The sequence below is a fragment of the Amphiura filiformis genome, chromosome 6 (genome assembly GCF_039555335.1).
Source record: "Amphiura filiformis chromosome 6, Afil_fr2py, whole genome shotgun sequence".
NCBI lineage: Eukaryota > Metazoa > Echinodermata > Ophiuroidea > Amphilepidida > Amphiuridae > Amphiura > Amphiura filiformis.
In genome coordinates this window covers 29,502,273-29,521,964 of record NC_092633.1, presented here as the reverse complement: position 1 = coordinate 29,521,964, position 19,692 = coordinate 29,502,273, and the positions used below count along the sequence as shown (strand labels likewise).

Below are 19,692 nucleotides of genomic sequence, written 5' to 3'. Positions count from 1 at the left end.
TGTAGCCTGGGTAAAGGGGAGCAGCTCCCCCTCCCCCGTGAGAAGTCTTGCACAAGGGATTGTTTCAATGGCGAATGAATGGTGCAAACAATGCCAAAATAAAATAAAATATGAAATTTATATGTTTCTGCATATCAGAAATATTTATAAAACATTTTCAAGATGTTTTTCTGTGATTTCTCAACCAATCTAAAACCACACTTTTAACATTATTATAACATTTTAAAAACAGCAAATGTTGTGAAAATGTTTTGTGTTGGCTATGCTATCAGCTATCTTCAGTAGATAGCAATGACTTCACAGAACAATCTGCTATCTTCCTTTGATAGCACTGACTTCACATAGTCATCAGCTATCTTCAGTGGATATTAATGACTTTTTATAGCCATCAGCTATCTTCAGTAGATAGCAATGACTTCGTAGTCATCAGTTACATTCAGTAGATATTAATGACTTATCATAGCCATCAGCAGTATATATATCTTCAGTATATAGAAATGACTTCACAAAGCCATCGGCTAACCTCAGTATATAATTTTTTTCCTTGGTTATAGCTATATTCAGTGTAAAGTTTGTCAAAATTTACCCCTTCTCAGGCACATTTCTCCATGGAAGCAGTAAAATATCAGTCACGGAATGAAACATGTCTAGCATTAATTCTGGGGTATAGGCCTAGTCCATGCAGTCATCATGGTAAAGCCCCACAATGTTACGCAAGTGAGTGTTTCTGACCAAATTTAGACTAATATTTTAGTCGACAAATGACAAATTTGTTTGCTACATGTGTCTCTTTTAACATAATTAGCTAGGAACAAAAACAAGACTCATCTCAAGTAGAGGTGATTTCAAATCATCCCCAAGTCATATGGTTTGAGAGTACAGCTAGAACATTCCCTAAACCATGACTTTGGGATGATTTGAAGTAACCTCCAGATGAGATGATTCTGGTATTTATTCCTAGCTATCATCTGACATCTTAGCTCACTTCGGGTAATTTTTACCGGCATGACCTTTGCTGTGTTGCAAAATGTTGAAAATAAGATGACAAAGATGGTTTTTTGGAAATACTTAAAAAAATGGAATACACAAGCCATTTCTCGCTTAATTCCTGTACTGGGCCCATAGATAAGATATGAAACATGAGTTTAAAGCAAACAGTAACGTGTAAAAGTCCAATTATTGTGGACAAAATGAATGTTTATTGTGTGTGAAGTAGCCTATTGTGGACAAAATGAATGTTTATTGTGTGTGAAGTAGCCTAAAAATAAGAAAAAATGCATGTCACGATCACCAAAATGGTTATATCTACAACTATGAGCAAACGCCGGTCGTATGCTTTTCCGTAATGATAGATATTAACTAATGTGAGCTTGTATTAAATTTTCAGCAAAAATGATTTGTGGAATAATCGAATCGTAGGTTGGAAAGTTGCTTTCAAAACAGCTTCGTGTCACAATCGTGCGTGACCATTGGTGACCAGTGTCGAGCAAAATAGCCACTGGCTCTGTCCATATATATATCGATTAATAATTGTCAGAATCGTCCAGTTGACTCCAGTGATATATATTTATTCATACAAAATAATACCATGTCTTACAAAATATCGAAGTCAATATAAAAAGTAATTTCATCCCATTTGACTGAACTTACAAACAGTTTAAAAAAGATTATTGTTGAACGAGACACTGAATTAGAAATAACATTGTAAAAGGTGCAAGAATAAGGTAGCAAGATGTGATGGTCTAGTGGCTAGGGCCGTGCCTGTAGAAAACGAGAGGTTGAAAGGGTTTTTTTTTTTTTTTTAATTATGAAAATATTTACGATATTAGTAAACAACTTTCAGGAAGGATTTCTGGTCATTTGAAGTAGAAATAATGAGGTAAAATGATAGAAAGCATTTTTTTATCTTGACCGCTTAACTGTGGTGTTCTATTGGAGATCATCAAAGTTGCTCTTTACAACGAGCCGCTGATTCCAATTAGGTGTATATCTGGGTATGGTGTAAGGACATGTGTAAAAATTACAAATATGCCCAAAAATCAGGTTTGAAATTCGTACATTATTTGATATGTACACATAAAGAAAAACATTGCAGGGAAGACTGTGGCAAAACAAGCAGGTTGCATATAAATATTTCCAAATGATCATCATCATAATACTCATAGGCCTAACAGAACAAGAGAGGGAAAAAAAATCAAATTTCTACGGTAAGGTTCGAACAAATTTGGTTGATGGTGCGTGAGATTTTACTCATTTTCCAGCATTTTGCGTGAGATTTACTACCTAGGAGTGAGATTATACTACCTTGGCGTGAGACCGTGAGAAAGTGACCCAATGCGTGAGACTCACAGCCAATGCGTGAGAGTTGACAGCCCTGCTAGTGACACTAGTCACCAATGGTCATGCACGATTGCAACACAAGGCTGTTTTGAGAGTAACTTACTCCCTGTTGTAGATATAACCATTTTGGTGATCGTGACATGCATTTTTTCTCATTTTCCCGGCTACTTTGGACATGTTCAAGCTTCTTTATTTTCAATATAATTCAACTTTTACTTGTTTTTTTGATGCTTTACACAAATGTTTGGTATCTTATCTGTGGTAAAGGTATGTAATTTAAGCAAAAAACGACCTGTGTCTCCCATTTCTGGAGCTATTTCGCCAAATTTTTCAACATTGTGTTATGAAACACCGTGCTCACCAACCCGAAATAATTTTCTATCGAACAAAAGAGGTCACGAAGTTGCCGCCGTACTGTATTATCATGTAAAAAGAGAAATTGCCCAAATTTGTTAAAATTTATGATATATAAGGATATTATAATAGATAAGGAACAACAATGTTTAAAATTTGCTTCATTTGTATGTGATTTTGTGATGTAGGTCTACATATACCCTAATGGTTAAATTTTGTTGAATTTTCAGTTTGTCATCTTAATATATGCAAATTGTATGCAAAGTAGCTAGTTTTCTATTGTTCTGCACATGCAAAACATTGCAGACTCCACAGTTACAAACTTCAAACTGTTCTCTACCTTTACAAGTAATCAGAGGAACTCCAGATACATGAAGCTCTATCGAAATTGAAAAAAAAACCCAGACATTTATTAGGGTTCTTCCGCACATGACACATTGGTTTAACAGTGCTTTGCTCAACTCCAATTGGTCTTATTAGAGAGCGTAAAGATGATTCAACATAGACAGATACGGAAAAATGAACCTTTTTTATAATTTGGAATTTGTGACTCATTTTGGAATAAAGAAACCTATTTAGATTTAGGAATGGAAAACTTTATTCATATTCGGAATAGAGAACCTTATTTCATATTCGGAGTAAAGAACACTGGGACTTGTTTCGGAATAAAGAACCCTTATTTGTTTTCGGAATAGAGAACCTATTTCTTCATATTCGGAATAGAGAACCTTTTCATATTCGGAATAGAGAACCTTTTTGTTTTCGGAATAGAGAATCTGTTTGTGTTTTGAGAATTTTAGGAATAGAGAACCTTCGGATTAGAGAACCGTTTTTTCGGAATAGCGAACCTTTTCGGAATAGCGAATGGTAAAATTGCACGTTCGGAAATCGAACCTTTGGAATGGCAGACCTTTGGAAAAGTGAGAGTACCCTAGCTGCCTTTCAAAGATGGATAAGGATAGAATTCCAAAAATAGTTTCAAAAAGTTTGTTAAATAAAAATTTGGTCTTGATCTTATTATACAAGGATCATTCAAAAAGTTCTACCTCCATCGTCATATCTCTGTTATCTTATGTGCCAGGAAATTGAAATTACTCATATTTTCTATGTGCAAATTATTGCAGATTTTGTTCTGAAAATTATTTCATCAATATCTAATGCTTGCAGATAGTACAGTTTTACTGGGTATCATGTCTTTTGCCCAACACAACCAAAACATCAACAAAATCTTTCATATTGACCCTTTTCATAGTTGTTGACTTTGATTGGGTGAGCACCTGTTGGTTTAAATCGTATTAAATGGTTCATAAGTTAAAATCAAATAAGTTGCATGCACAGTTTTTATATTTTGTAAGTACAGCGTGTCCCAAAAGTAACTTAACATTGTGAATTTGCCATATCTCAAATATTTCCTACTTCATACCAAAATGGAGAACATATTCACATAGATCAATCTTTTAGAATTATTTTGATACCAAAAACCGCATTATTGATGACCCCTTGACCTTACTGTGCGACTGTACATATGTGTGTATCAAACCCACAAAAGCAAGCTCATTATTATGTTGTTTGTTCAAGCACATGAATGATGTGCTTCCCTGAACAATAGAGTTGGTTCACACACTGCACACGTTACATTTAGGTAAGAACATTCATGGATTACATGGCCTAGCGTAAGCGTTACTGTTGTTTTAGATTATAATTAGGATATATTGACAATATTAAACTTTACTTTAAAACAGTTGAAGTGAATATGAATTTCCTATAGATCAACAGATTCAGATTCTTTGCCGAGACAAAGTCGGACAAATTAACTCACTCAAGCAAAGTTTAGGGAACATTTTGATGTAAATTATACACCCAGCCGAAATACAATCCAGCAACTAGTGCAGAAATTCCTATCAACTGGATCTGTTCATGATCGGGCAGGACGTGGAAGAACAGGAAGATCAGCTACAAACATCGATGTCATACGAAGAGCGGTGGCGAAAAGCCCAAGACGATCAGTTTGTCGACTTTACATGGAGAACAACTTAAGCAGTTTCCATATAAAATCCAGATAAAACAGAAAATGAAGATTACGCATTGAAAACAAACAATCAAACAAACATAGCAAAATTAAACAAAACAGATTTGAAAAGCGATAATACGTGTAATCACGTCTCAAATGTCGAGACTTATATTTTGTGTTTATAAAAGTGGGTTTTACAGTGCACGGGTAGATATAAATGTTTGGTATCATAACATTTCTAAAAGAATTATCTACATACTGCACAATTTTTGTAACAATACTATCCCAATACAACCCAACGCGAGGTATGGCCAATTCACAATGGTAAGTTACTTTTGGGACACCCTGTACATACAAGGCACATTCTCCGATAAAGAGTTAAGTTTTGTTTCACCAGAAAGAAATGACTTTTATTAATATGACTTATTGCTTTCTAAAATGTGTGGGGCTAGTGGTTGTAACATGCCTAAAAATATAAAACAATAAAGCTGATTATGCATATCCATTGATTTCCTCCATGTTGCCAGCCAAGGTGTGTTCCGTATACACATGCAAACTGGCTGTTCAAGCTCTTGTGTTTTTTTCTCAAGCATAGACTATGGTAACGCCTTACTGTTTGGAGCCACTGAATATGACCTAACTCGTCTACAACGAAAACAAAATACTAAGCCGCAAAACTTATAATGATGGTTGGCCGTGATACATCTAGTGCCCCTCTGTTACGCCATCTTCATTGGCTACCGATCCGTAAGCGTATCGAATTCAAGCTATGCACATACAAGTGTGTCAACTCACAAGCTCGGGAATACCTGCAAGAACTGATCACATTTCGCAAACCAAAGTATGCCACTCGTTCATCACTTGTCAGAACACTTCTCATTGTTCGAAAACCAGGACTCTCACGGTGACAAAGCGTTTCAAACCGCAGGTCCTCGCTCTATGGAATTCTCTTCTTTGATATTTTTTAGTTTTTCAGACGAAAAGTTCATGAAATTTTAGGGTAAAATTCAGAGTTACATTCCCACGTTGTCCACATTTTTAACACTGCATGAAACATTGATATTGGTATTTAGTAGTAAGTTGTACTTTTCTCATCCTGTCTGGGAAAGCATTGTACTAAAATGTTGGTATTTTGCAAGCATAAAATGTAACCAATGTTAACTAATTTAGGCCTATACATTTAGTGATATTACAAGAACAATGTGAAAGATATAACTTCTCATTCACCACAGGTTGAGTTTGGGAATGGGGATGAAGTAAATCAACTATTATGGAAAGGCACAAGTAAAATCCGATTATCCTCTTTTGAATATTATTCACCTGTAAAACTTGTACAAAGATTTTATTGAATGCTTTTTGTTAGACAGTATTCGAACAAGTGCAAAATGTCCAATGACGTCATTCAGAGATGCTGCTTTTCAGGAAATTAACTGATTTCAGGAAATTTTTGCTCTACCCTTCCTGTGCAAAAGAAAAGGGAAAAATGAATTTTCAGGATTTTTCCATGTTTTACAGGAAATCTTGACGACACCAAGTGGTATCTCTGGATTCATTTGCGGTGGCAGCACCAGAAAATTTTTTTTTTTTTTCTAAAAGGGCAGAGCTTCCGACTGGGGACATTTTCACCTAAATTTGGCTAAAAAGTGGCTTTTCACCCCTCTTCAATTTTTCTGGGGGGGGGCAGAGCTTCTGTCTGGGGGGAGTATTTTACCCCCATGCCCCTACCCCCACCCCCACTGTGGCGCCATCACTGCTCATTTGACGATTCCATCACCAGTGATTCTACCCATTTTATGACGTCGTGTATGATTCAGCAGTTATACCAAATGCTGCATGGCAGATTATGTTGGATCTTGCCAAAAGATAGACGGGATTTTCAATAACTTAAACCAAACATGCATGTTGGTTGACTAATTTTGTAATTTGTTGATATTTGAAGTGGTTAATAAGCTTTGCACACAGAATGTATTTAAAGAAATCATGGCCATAATAACAGGCTAAGTTGCATAAATGTATCTGATTAACAAGAGCCTTAAATGTTAAATAATATATATTTTGTCATCTCTGACACAGGGTTTGCAGGTTTTTGCCGCAGGAGGGAAAAAAAATGCTGGCACTTAAAAAATGCTGGCAAAAATGGCAATAACTAAAAAAAGTGATGAATAGTTCACTTTTTTTCATTTAAAAACAAATACTTAAGTTATAAAAAGTAATTTCCTGAGTGTAACAAGGCCAGATTTGGTAAGTAACATATTAAGAAATTAACGGCATGGATTTTCATTGCTCACTAGTGGATTTAACTGCAATGTGGCATATCAAATTCAAAACATTTTCATTTTAAGGACTTGGCGAGACAAAAGTATGTTGAATGATTGATCAAAAGTTGTGTGCTATTGTTTTAATTAGTGTTACTTTTTAATATTTGACTAACTACAAATGAGTTTTTACCAGTTTTTGGCATTTTTGCTGGTTTAACCAGGCAAAAACTGACAAAAACAGGTTTTTGCCATTTTTTGCCACTTTGCCGGCAAAAAACAGGCTTTTTGCCGGCAAAAAACGAACTCTGCAGTCTGACATTATACTGACTGAGCTGCAGAGAAAGATCACAAGGTATGAAAACAATGGAGTCAATGAAAATGAATTGGCACTTTATCAAATATTGTAATTTATAATAATTACCTCATACAAACATTAGGCTATGCCAAAGGTCTAGCATACTTAGTTCTAAAGGTATGAAGTTTTGTGATATCTATTTTCTTGTATTTGTTTTTTTTTTCACTCCATATTTTTGCCTCTATCTCGGTTTTAAATTTGCCGCCTTTGGCCTCCATGGACCAGGTCGTGTCACTATTGTGAATTATACATTGTAAACTGCAACTCTATTTTTAGCAAAACATGATTACATTTGCTAGATCATGCAATGTACCTCTGCCCTACTTAGTGTCGCAGAAGTGACAGGGATGAAGAAAACCACTGTTGTTATCCAGGTGGTCACTGATATATGAAAGTTGTTGTAAGCATCCGCATGAAAGAAAACACATTTAGGGTGGTTTTGAAAAGCAAGACAGGGATCCACAGGGATCCGCGATTCACTCAAAACACTAATTTTACTAGGAGTGTTTGTTCTTTTTAAAGGATGCGATCATCGCTTGAGGTAGTTTTTATAATTACCTAATTAATGGCCATTAGATTTTATTCCACTTTTGTACCATATTTCATCAGTTTAGCTTCAATATTGCAAACATGTTTGCACGCATTTGTACCATAAACTTAGTGTGTCGCCAAAAGGTGCTGCATTCACTATACTCCAAGAATTTTTTCTAACCCCTGCCCCCATGTAAAAAAGAAATCTATGCCACTGTTTATGTTATGAACAATTGCCATGTGATGGTAATACTTTGCTAATGATATCCAAAATATTGGTATTTGATTTCGAGGCATTGCGTCCTCTTCACTGATGCGTTTCATATGAATAAAATTTCAAATGAAGTATTATATGTTATAATAAACACATCAAAAAGGGAAGTCTGCACTAGTTTGAGTGGCATGCCCTGGTGGCGTGACTTTGAGCACAATAAAGTAAAAGCAGTATTAATGTATATGAACGTTTGGAAAATTTTGTAAATTGTTAGCTTCAGTATGGTACCACACTTGCGTAAATGCGATTCGAAAGTTGCATGCAAATTTTCTGTGTAAAAGCATGTTGGAATGGGTGTCAACCATGCATAATGCTCTCCAAATCGAAAAGACTGTAATCAAAGTGGGTTGTTATTCGATCGATGACACTGATCGACACTCACTTCATGTGAGTGGAACATGTTAGTCTTCAATTTGGAGAGCATTATGCATGGTTTTACACAGCGTAATTTGTTTGAATGTGCAACTTTTAAAATTGCATCGAATTACGTTTATTTCTCAATCATTATGATTCGCCTTTATACAAGTGTCATACTGCAGCTAACATTCTCCATACATTCATATCAATCTTATTGCATTAAGTAATTGTGTTCTAAGTTATGACTACTCAAACTAGCAGAGAGTTTATTCTATTGATGTGTTTGTAATTGGATTTAAACTTCCCAATGACACAACATGAATAAAAAAAAAAAAAAAAAAGTCCACTGGCCATCCAGAATTCAAACCGGGGACCTTTGGTTCCTGGAAAGTATTATGTTGATCAATAAAAAAGTGTTATGTACACAGTAATAGAATTGTGGTGGAGTGTGTTTACTTGAAGTTGTGTAGCGTTATTATTACAGTTGCAGTTGGTGTCAGTCCAATTCTACCATAAATAATAATAATAATAACAAAAATCACTAATAATCATCATCATCATCATCAATCAGGGATTGAGTTTTGAGGTGCATATAATAAACTGCTCAAATAAAGAAAGTCTGCAGTCATGTAACCCGTCCTACACCAAAACCTGATCTTGTTATGACAATTTAATTGATAAGGTCGTGTGCAGAATCTTGTTAGCTCCAATTTGATACCACATTTGATCCCAAACACTCTAAATTCATAGAGATTGATACCAGTATATGAAATTTGATGCATATTCAAAAGTTGCAAATTAAAAACAGACCACGCGGACCTGTAGAGGTGAATAGCAGAGCGCAAACATTGACATAGCCAGAAACAACGGCTAGGTCATTTCAATCGCATCATGCCTAGTATTCATCAGTAAAGCACTGTAGCAATCCATGCGTTTTAAATTGACAATTGAATGAAGCGCGCATTTGGGATGATGTCGACAGGGGCCATCATGGGCAACAAGCTTGACCGCATTGCCACGCTTAGCAATTTTGACTGCATGCATACTTTTGATTTGCAACTTTTGAAATGCACCAAATGCCATAAACCGGTGTCAATCTTTGTTACTTTTAAGTGTTTGGTATCAAATTGGAGATAACAAGAGTTTGCACACGACCGTGTCAATCAAATTGTCATAACAAGATCAGGCTTCGTGTAGAACAGGTTATGACTGCTTTGGACTTTCTTTATTTGAGCAGTTTATGTCTATTTGTATGTGAAATATTAGTATGTGGCACTATGGGTTTGGGATTTTAAATAGTGGAACCAATGTTTTTGGGGCATCATTAGACCTGAAATAATACAAATTTGATTGGTTCCATTCATAGTGAGAACATAACTTGAAAATAATTCCATGTTGTAATGTGAAAATTGTTCCTCACAGTAAAAAAAATCAATTGTCATGTTTTTTTATGGTACTTAGTTCAGGAGTTATAAGGTCGAATAGGTCAATGTCATACATAGAGGTCCAAATTTTAAAAAATGGTCCAATTTCATCAAAACTGGTCTCAAAATTTTCCCCCAAACATAGAAATCTCAAAAAATACTTAATTCCCTATTTTTAGTGCATTTTTTATTGTCTTGGTCCTCCTTCAGAGTTCATGCAACCCAAGTCCAATAAAAATGTATACGCATAACATTTTGACCCATGATTTAATCTGATTCCAAGGTTATATATATTTCTCAAAAATAGATCTAAAAACGATATGAGAACCGGTATGAGAATTTACAAATGTAATGCTATGTAAAGAAGAAAACTCAGATTTTGATACTTGCAACATTAGAAAAGGCCTTGCCTACCATAAAAACTTACGAGATATTTTATTCTAGTTTAATGAGATCATGTGTTAAGCTGAAAGCATGAGAGGCGCAGCTTAAGAAAACTCTTTAAAATAACTAAATCCCACCATTATGTTATCATGAAGTTAGGCAAATTCAGGTCCTGTATCATGAAGTTAGGCAAATTCCAACCAATACTCAAATCCATGATTACATCAATGTGAAAATGGTTTTGAGCCTTGGCATTCATTGAAATTACACATTAGACTTTCCACTTTCCCCTTTGCCTTTGCCCCCCAGCTAAGCCACTGAGAGAGACAGGGCGTATAAACCTGTACAATATTACATTCACAAAGTGCCACTAAAATGAGAATTTTCTTACAGAGACAGCAATCACTATTTACCCCAGGGGGAATGGAGGATTTTAGGGGGATGGCAACTTTTTTAATTGACATGAGGGGGGGGCATGGAATTTTGACCTTGATATTGGAGGGGACATGAAATTATACACAAGGAATGGAGGATTTAAGGGGGACATGAAATGTTCCCTTCAATATGTGGGGGATGCGAAATTTATCTAAAAAAATCCTCCATTCTCTGCCCTGGCGTAAATAGTGATACGCAATCAAAGAGACAGGGTTTAAACCTGTAAAATATTATAGTCCAAAGACCAAGTGCCTACAAAATGAGAATATTTTACAGAAACAGAAATCGACCTTTCTCTCGGCATCAAAACCTGATTATTAGAGAGACAGAGTAAAACCTATACAATATTATTGTCAAAGAGTGCCACAAAATGAGAATATTTGACAGAAACAGAAATTGACCTTTTTCTGGGCATCAAAAACCTTGATTATTAGAGAGACAGAGTGAAACCTGTACAATAATAGTCAGAGTGCCATATATAAAATGAAAATATTTTACAGAAACAGAAATCGACCTTTTCTGGGCAACAAAACTTGTTTATTAAAAAGAAACAGAGTGAAACCTATACAATATTATGGCCAAAAGGTGCCACAAAATGAGAATATTTGACAGAAACAGAAATAGACCTTTTTCTGGGCATCAAAACCTGATTATTAGAGAGACAGAGTGAAACTTCCGGTACAATATTATAGTCAAAGAGTGCCACAAAATGAGAATATTTGACAGAAACAGAAATCGACCTTTTCTGGGCATCAAAACTTGTTTATTAGAGACAGAGTGAAACCTACAAAATTATAGTCAAAGAGTGCCACAAAATCAGGATATTAAAAAGACTCAGAAATCGTTATATTGCTGGGTATCAAAACCTGATTATTAGAGAGACAGAGTGAAACCTGTACAATATTATAGTCAAAGAGTGCCACAAAATGAGAATATTTGACAAGAAACAGAAATCGACCTTTTCTGGGCATCAAAACCTGATTATTAGAGACAGAGTGAAACCTGTACAATATTATAGTCAAAGAGTGCCACAAAATGAGAATATTTGACAGAAACAGAAATTGACCTTTTTTCTGGGCATCAAAACCTGTATAATAGAGAGACAGAGTGAAACCTGTACAATATTATAAGGGTCAAAGAGTGCCACAAAAATGAGAATATTTGACAGAAACAGAAATTGACCTTTTCTGGGCATCAAAACCTGATTATTAGAGACAAGAGTGAAACCTGTACAATATTATAGTCAAAAGAGTGCCACAAAAATGAGAATATTTGACAGAAACAGAAATTGACCTTTTTCTCATAGCATCAAAACCTGATTATTAGAGAGACAAGAGTAAAACCTATACAATATTATAGTCAAAAAGTGCCACAAAATGAGAATATTTGACAGAAACAGAAATCGACCTTTTCTGGGCATCAAAACCCTGATTATTAGAGAAACAGAGTAAAACCTGTAAAATATTATAGTCAAAGAGTGCCACAAAATGAGAATATTTGACAGAAACAGAAATCGACCTTTTTCTGGGCATCAAAACCTGATTATTAGAGAGACAGAGTGAAACCTGTACAATATTATAGTCAAAGAGTGCCACAAAATGAGAATATTTGACAGAAACAGAAAGTGACCTTTTTCTGGGCATCAAAACCTGATTATTAGAGACAGAGAGTGAAACCTATACAATATTATAGTCAAAAGAGTGCCACAAAAATGAGAATATTTGACAGAAACAGAAATTGAAAAAAAAATTGAAAAATGATTGGCAGGGAAATTATGTTCATCAGACAGGCCCTAACAATATGCCTGCTTTGGACCCCCCCCGTCCCTCCCTCCCCCTCCCAAATATTGTACCACCAATGATGCCGTCGTAAAACAAATTTAATAAAAGAACCTATTTAAAGAGATTCCAGGGGCAACAACGTTCAGGGAAATTCCCGAATTGTGCAACACCGCCCTCTATTGTTAAATAAAACTTAACATCAAGGGAACAAACCAAAAGATCGATAAGCCTATAATAAACGTCACTAATTTTAGTAGTATTTCTTGACAGCGGACTTCCTCTCTCCCTGCCTGTAAGCATGGTAAGCAGTAATTGCGTGAAATAACATCGATGTTTTATTAGAGTATAGGAGAAAGGTAATTGACATTAAACCCTATTAAACGCAACCCGGACTTCTTCAATCTTTTGGTTTGATCCCTGACCCAAAATAACTTTGAACGACTGGCCAAGAGGCTAATGCTCTTGGTGGCATTAGAAATGGCTGCTCCTGGACAAACATGTAAACAATGGTCACGATGAGATGAAAATGCTGCAAAAGGTGTTAATATTGCAAAAACAACTACAGTTTTTGAGACGAAAGTAATTATTTGACCTTAAATATTCTTCAAATGAATTTGGATTCATTATCAGTGATAAATATTTCCTGAAATTCCACGTTTACTTTGCACCCAAATTCTGTACTCGTTTCCCGAACTGCATGCTGTGTTTATCATGTTTATATAGCTTCCAATTTCATAAATTTAATTTTGGAAAGAAAAATAGGGGGTACACAGATAGTGTGTTTATTTATTTAAAGACTGATTTTTTAATACAATTTTAGCCTGTTTAGATGAGACAATTTAAGGTTTTAAATTCGGGTTCCCAAAATCTTGCATGTATAAGGGGGGGGCAAATATTTTTTGGCACGTCCAAAAGGGGGGGGGGGCAAAGGTTTTTTGGCACATCGAAAGGGGGGCAAAGATTTTTGGCAGCCAAAGGGGGGGCAAGCGATTTTGGCAGACCATTTGAGAATTCACCACCCAGGGGTACCTACACATAATTATTGCACCACCCCTTAGGGGTAGGGTGTATCGGTGGTGGGGGGTCATAAAAATTTGTTGCCAAAATAGGGGGGGGTCACAATTTTATCGACGTTAACTTGTTTAAATTTGGGCATGACCCCTTCAAAGAAAATGATAGCCCTAAATTTATTTTTCGCCATGGGTCAAGAAAACCCAGGATTCAAGTTATGAATCTTTTGCGTAAAGTCCAATTCCACATCACTACCTCAAGCTCTGCAGTGAGAATTCTCATCAGGTGCTGGAATTTTTTATCTAGGATTTAAAATCAAGAGTTATATTTTGTGCAACTTTTTTTTCTTGTTTTGATTGGCTACTGGAAAATCAAGGTAGGCAGAATGACCTTAAAGCCCGATGCAGACTCCATATCATGACCACGATATTGTTGCAGTACATTTAAAGGAGTATTTTGTGATCCTAGCTAGCATCCTCTTTTATGACATTTTTTTTCAGTAGATATCCACGAATAAAGCTTCTAAATTCCCAAAATTTGAGTTGGGATGATTCCGATTTTGCGTTTATGAGTTATGCATGATTATGTGTTCACTGCTCCATAGGCCACTGTTGTAATTTTGTTGTGGTATACCAGAACGAAATTCAAATTTGACGATATTTTTGCTAAACAGCTCTAAACGAATTAATCTGCAAGAAATTGTTGGTACATAAACATTATGTAGCCAGAGGTTTCAAGTGGTAAAAAATACTCAACTTTTTGAGAAAAGTGGGGGGGGGGGTAAGGCTGTGGATCACACAATGCCCTTTTAATTTGATTGTGAGATGTTATGTGCGGGGGTCACTCGCATACCAAAGTGGTATGCATGCTAAATCCCAACACCTCAAAAATGGACCCTAAATGGGCGTAATCAGTGTGGAAAATCTCACCCCTTATTGGCGTAAGGCTTTGTAAATCTTACCCCTAAAATATGGCGTAATTCGGGCGTAAGAAACTAAAATGGACCCCTAAATGGTGTAAATTGTAAAATAAACCCACCGAAGTTGCAAAAATATACCTAAGCGTTGAAACTTTACCTGAAAAGCACCGTTTTTTCTAAAAAGCGTCGGCCGAGCGCCACAAGACCAAATATCAACCCTTTTTACGACGTTTTGAGGCCAGGCATGCGTACCACTTTGGTATCGCGAGTGACCCCCAGGATGTTACGTTGTAAAAAAGCAGTGCAACATCATATCTCATGATGTTGCGATTTGGAAGTCTGAATCGGACTTATGGTTGCCTATATTTTGAACAAACTCAAATTTAGTTGAAGTGCAATTTTTGCACTGACCATTTTGATGCAATCGCCCATCATTATCAGCTGTTTACTTCTGAATTTCTATTGCTTTACATGGTGTTGTGATTCAGTGATTCTGACTAGATTTGAATGCACTGGTCTCTAGCCTCGAATATAGAGCTATCGGAGAGCAAATGCATGGCTAGAGTTCTCAGCACCTGTGTTGTGAATCACAACTTGTGATTGACCATGCATATACTGACTAGGAGATGTTTTTCAATCTTTCCAGTTTTCCCCCATGGTTTTGGGCACTTACCACTTGTACAACTTTTTAATTTCTGATTTTGTATGCAACAAACCCTCTCATGACAATAGGCTGAATTAATGAATAGACCAAGTATATATATATAAATGTACACTGCTGTTTTCTTTTGTTGAGAGAACTGTTTAAAATATTCATTCTAACATGCTGTTTTCTTTGTTTTTGGCAAATTTTCATTTCAAAGCGACAATTTTGAATGCCTTATCCATCACTTTTAAGCAATTAATTTTAATTTTTTTACATTTGCACTGGGATCACCAAATGGGACTTTTAATCATACTGTTATATACACGGACTTGTAGTCCTGCATCGGTATACATATGGTATGGATACAAGAAATTCAGAGTAAAAGCATCATGAAATATACCTGGTATTTATAGTACATGTATCTCAGAGATGTTGTCATAACAAGAGAGTGCTGCTGAGAACATTGATGTGTACTCTACACATGGCTTCTTTAGAGGAATTGAGCTTAAGCAAAGATAATCCAGATTTGTAAACCCCAACTGCATTTTTTTATTGATTTTATTTCACCATTTTCACATTTAAAGGGACAGAAACACTTTGTTGAAACAGCGGGGTACATACATGCAACAATGCATCTCGTTGTAAAGTTGTGTGAGTTGTTAACATGCTATGTCTAAGTGATTCTTATCTGCATGATAATTTGCTTTTAAGTTTTTTTCCATTTTAACATCAATTTATTAGAGATTAATGACTGCACACCAGTTGTTTTGAGAGAATTGTGGAAAATCTAAACATTTTGTTTTAAAACCGAGAAAATCCTGAGTGGTGCGAAAAAGGATATTCCGTGATCCTATGAGCTGTTGAGACTCTTCACATTACCTGAAAAATAACCATAAAAGTCATTAAAGGGGTACTACACCCCTCAATAAATTTGACTATTTTTACATTTTTCTCCAAAAATTAATAACATACCCTGGTAACAAAGTTATGTATATTATAGGGGCAAGGAATCCGATTACTACACTGGAATATCAGTGACCCAAGACAAGCGGTTCGACACTTGTGATAGAAAATGAGGTACCACTAGGATGTACCTCATTTCCTATCATATTTACTGAACCGCTTGTCTTGATTCACTGAAATTTCAGTGTAGTAATTCCTTTTGCCCCAATAATATACAACTGTTACCGAAAGTATTATATTACATTTTGAGAAAAATCTGAAAAATAATCACTAATATTACCTGAGGGTGTAGGTACCCTTCCCCATAAGAGATCTGCAATGAGCATTTTGACAGCATTTTTTGTGGGACATGAGAGCACATCAGACATATCGAATTGCATTCTGAATACGAAGAATGTCTTTCTGATATCAAATAATAGTCGACAGTGCTCAAGAAATAGTCAACAGTGTTTAATCATGCGATGTATACAGACACGATAATTGCTTGCATGTGGATTGTTCATTTCGCATACACTGAGGTTACTAAATAAGTTTGATTAGGCCTTATGTATCACTTTATTTATGCGGTTATATATGAATATTACTTGGATTTCCGGTGTTCATTTAAGGTGAGGGAGAAAAACAAGAGTTTCCCATTCTCCTTTGCAGGAATTGACCACAAACATCAATGGTAATAATTTCCATGTTCATTTCCTACAAGTGAAATGATGATTTATCTAAATAATAATAAATGCAGCATCCAACAGGTAGGCAATTATTCTCATCATACAGAAACAAGACCGGCTCCTGAAAGCATTTTTTTCTCATTTTGGTCTATTTCCGATTTGGGGTATCTTTTTGTGCAGATCAGTGTGTGAATTTTAAAAGTTCATTTGGATGCCTATATGGTCAATATCTGTAAACAATAGCAGCTATGCTGCTAAGTCATGATTTGAATTTAGCATTCACAATTTAATGTAATATGGAGGCTAATCAAAGGATTTAGAAATTAACCTCTACACAAACTTTGACCTCAAGTTAACTTAGCCTTTTGTTAAAACATGTTTCCCTCCTTTGGCTTTATATCCACCAAATTTGAGCCCAATCACACCTATTTGGACATTGGCACCTAAATGACCTTTCAGCCAAAGATGAGGGCGATGCTCCTCGGCATGACCCACAGGTACATTTGCCACATAAATAGTCACAGTTTACACTAACAAAGAGCAGCTACTGACATTGTCCTCATTCCCAATGATAAAGAACATAATGTGTATGGCCAATCCTTATTTCTGCACTAAGGATGATTTGGTGAATACTCTTCATACTCTGTATAAAAAAAACTAAATTCAGGAACACTGGTTTAAATGAGTTTTCTTATCTTTTATTATTCATAGTTCATATGTATACACATAATATATAAATGTTTCATAAACAGTAATATTATATCAAAAGGAATCAACACATTCATTTCATGCTGTTTTTTAACCATAATTGGTGTATTCTGAATGGATAAACATTAAATGTATCATTAAGATTTTTAATTGTGAATACTCTACGAACAGATGATACTATTTTCAACAGCTATATCCACACAGCATTTTAGCATCTGCCATGTTCATGGGACTAATTTGAATACATATACCCATACATTTTAATGATAATCAATCCCTCAATAATTGATAAAACTTTCACCACTTAAAATGGTACAGTTTGAAATGTATATGTATTTCACACAACATCAAAAGTTCTCAATAAATCATTATAAGTGTAATTTACAAAAGATTAAAGCAATAATGTGTTATCTGCATAAAAAAATAGATTCCTATTTAAATGTTAGTTTTCACTGATAGCTACTGATCGCTTTGCCACTTTTATTTCGAGCCAAACAAATGAAGTAAAACTGGTATTTCATTCCAGTGCCTACAATGCGTGTATCTAGATGGCCAATTATAATTACCATGGTTATTGGGAGCTCCACGCAGCTGATGGAATTCAAACAAGGCGTAAAGACTAATAGCAATATACACACAGTTTATGTGTCAAGTCGACGTACAGCGGCTACAATGCATGTATTATTTATCATGGTTATTGGCAGACTACACACAGCTGATGGGATGTTCAGACAAGACATACAACGAATAGTGATATAGGCATACAGTTTATACTGATACGTCACTTAGGCAAAAAAAGTTGTTTGCTTGTCCTCCTCCGATCGACTGTCTCGCAGTCCCGACCATAGAACTTTTTTGTTTTGAACAAGTTTTTTTTTTACTTTTTTCTCGAAAATGTCAGGAACTTTTCGTTTGAAAAACTGAAGATTTAAGGCCAGAGTAATGGAAGACACATTCGTTCACCCCCGAATTTGAGATTTCTTGATATTTATGAACACTAACTTACTCATATTTACTCATATTTTTGCTTGATTTGTTTCACTCTTTTCAACTCTAAAAAGTCACATGGCTCAAGACAGCTTAGTAAATTGGCGGGAAATAATGAATCAGAAATGCGCAAATGCGAAATATTGTGATTATGTGCGCGATTCGCGTTGCGTGATGCAACTCTGCCATTCGGTATGTTGTTCATGCCAGCAAATGTGGTGTAAACAAAACAAAGATTTTTTAATTATTTTGAATTTTGGCGCACTGAAAGCAGACATAGATTTATTGGTGCAAAAGGATGCATATTTAGACCATGCACAAAATCGTTTAAATTTTTAGGATGATCTTATTTCATGTGGTTATAAGCAAATATAATGTTCCAGACAATGCTAGTTAATAAATACATTAAGAAAAAGCACCTTAAAATTGTACTTTCTGATTAGTATTCCATTTTGAACTTTTTAATATGTTCTAGCAGCCCTATATAAAACTGTGACACTTGAAAGGCCATATCTCTGGAAACGTCCGATTAAAATTATTTAAGCGCCAAAATGTTTCTTTCATCAATTCAGCCAATAAGTTGGGTATGAATCAATTTAAAAAGTACTTCAATTTTTAGTGGACATGCATAATATTTAGTGGAACCAATGTTTTTTGGCATACTTAAACCTGAAATGATAAGAATTTGATTGTTTCCATTTTCTATGCCCTCTGTATGTTAATGGGTCAAGTCACAGTGGAGGCAAAACTTCCAAAATAGTCTCATTATGTTGTAATCCTCATCAAAGGGAATAAAAAAAATAGTCAATTGTTACAATTTTCTACAGTGCTTAGTTCAGGAGTTAAGGTCAAATGTCCAAAATTACATACACAGAGATTAAAATTAAAAAATGGTCAGATCTCAAATTTCACTTTAAGTGCATTTTTGTATTTTCATCATCAGGGCTGTAGCTACAGTGTTTGGAGCCCATCACTCAGCTGCAATTTTGGCATTGTAACCAACCACTCAGACCAAAATAACAAAAATTTGATCAATTTTGACAACAAATTTACTCAAAATGTCCTAGCTACAACCCTGGTCATAATGTCCCCTTTCAGAGTTCATGCAGCCGAAGTCCAATAGAAATATATAAAAAGCATAACATTTGACCCACAATTTCATCCGATTCTGAGGTTATAAATTTCTCAAATAAATTATTATCCTATTTGCCGAGAGGAGCAATTTAAGACAAATTTCGATTGAATCGGTGCATTTTGAAAGTTTGACTTCTGTGCATGAGATATTTTGA

The 19,692-nt window shown here is 35.3% G+C and overlaps 1 protein-coding gene across 1 annotated transcript in view; it reads left to right on the top strand.

Annotated features, from left to right (window-relative positions):
* Positions 1-19,692, top strand: part of LOC140154451 (uncharacterized) — a 108,733-nt gene that overhangs the window by 48,487 nt on the left and 40,554 nt on the right. The window lies entirely within an intron of this gene.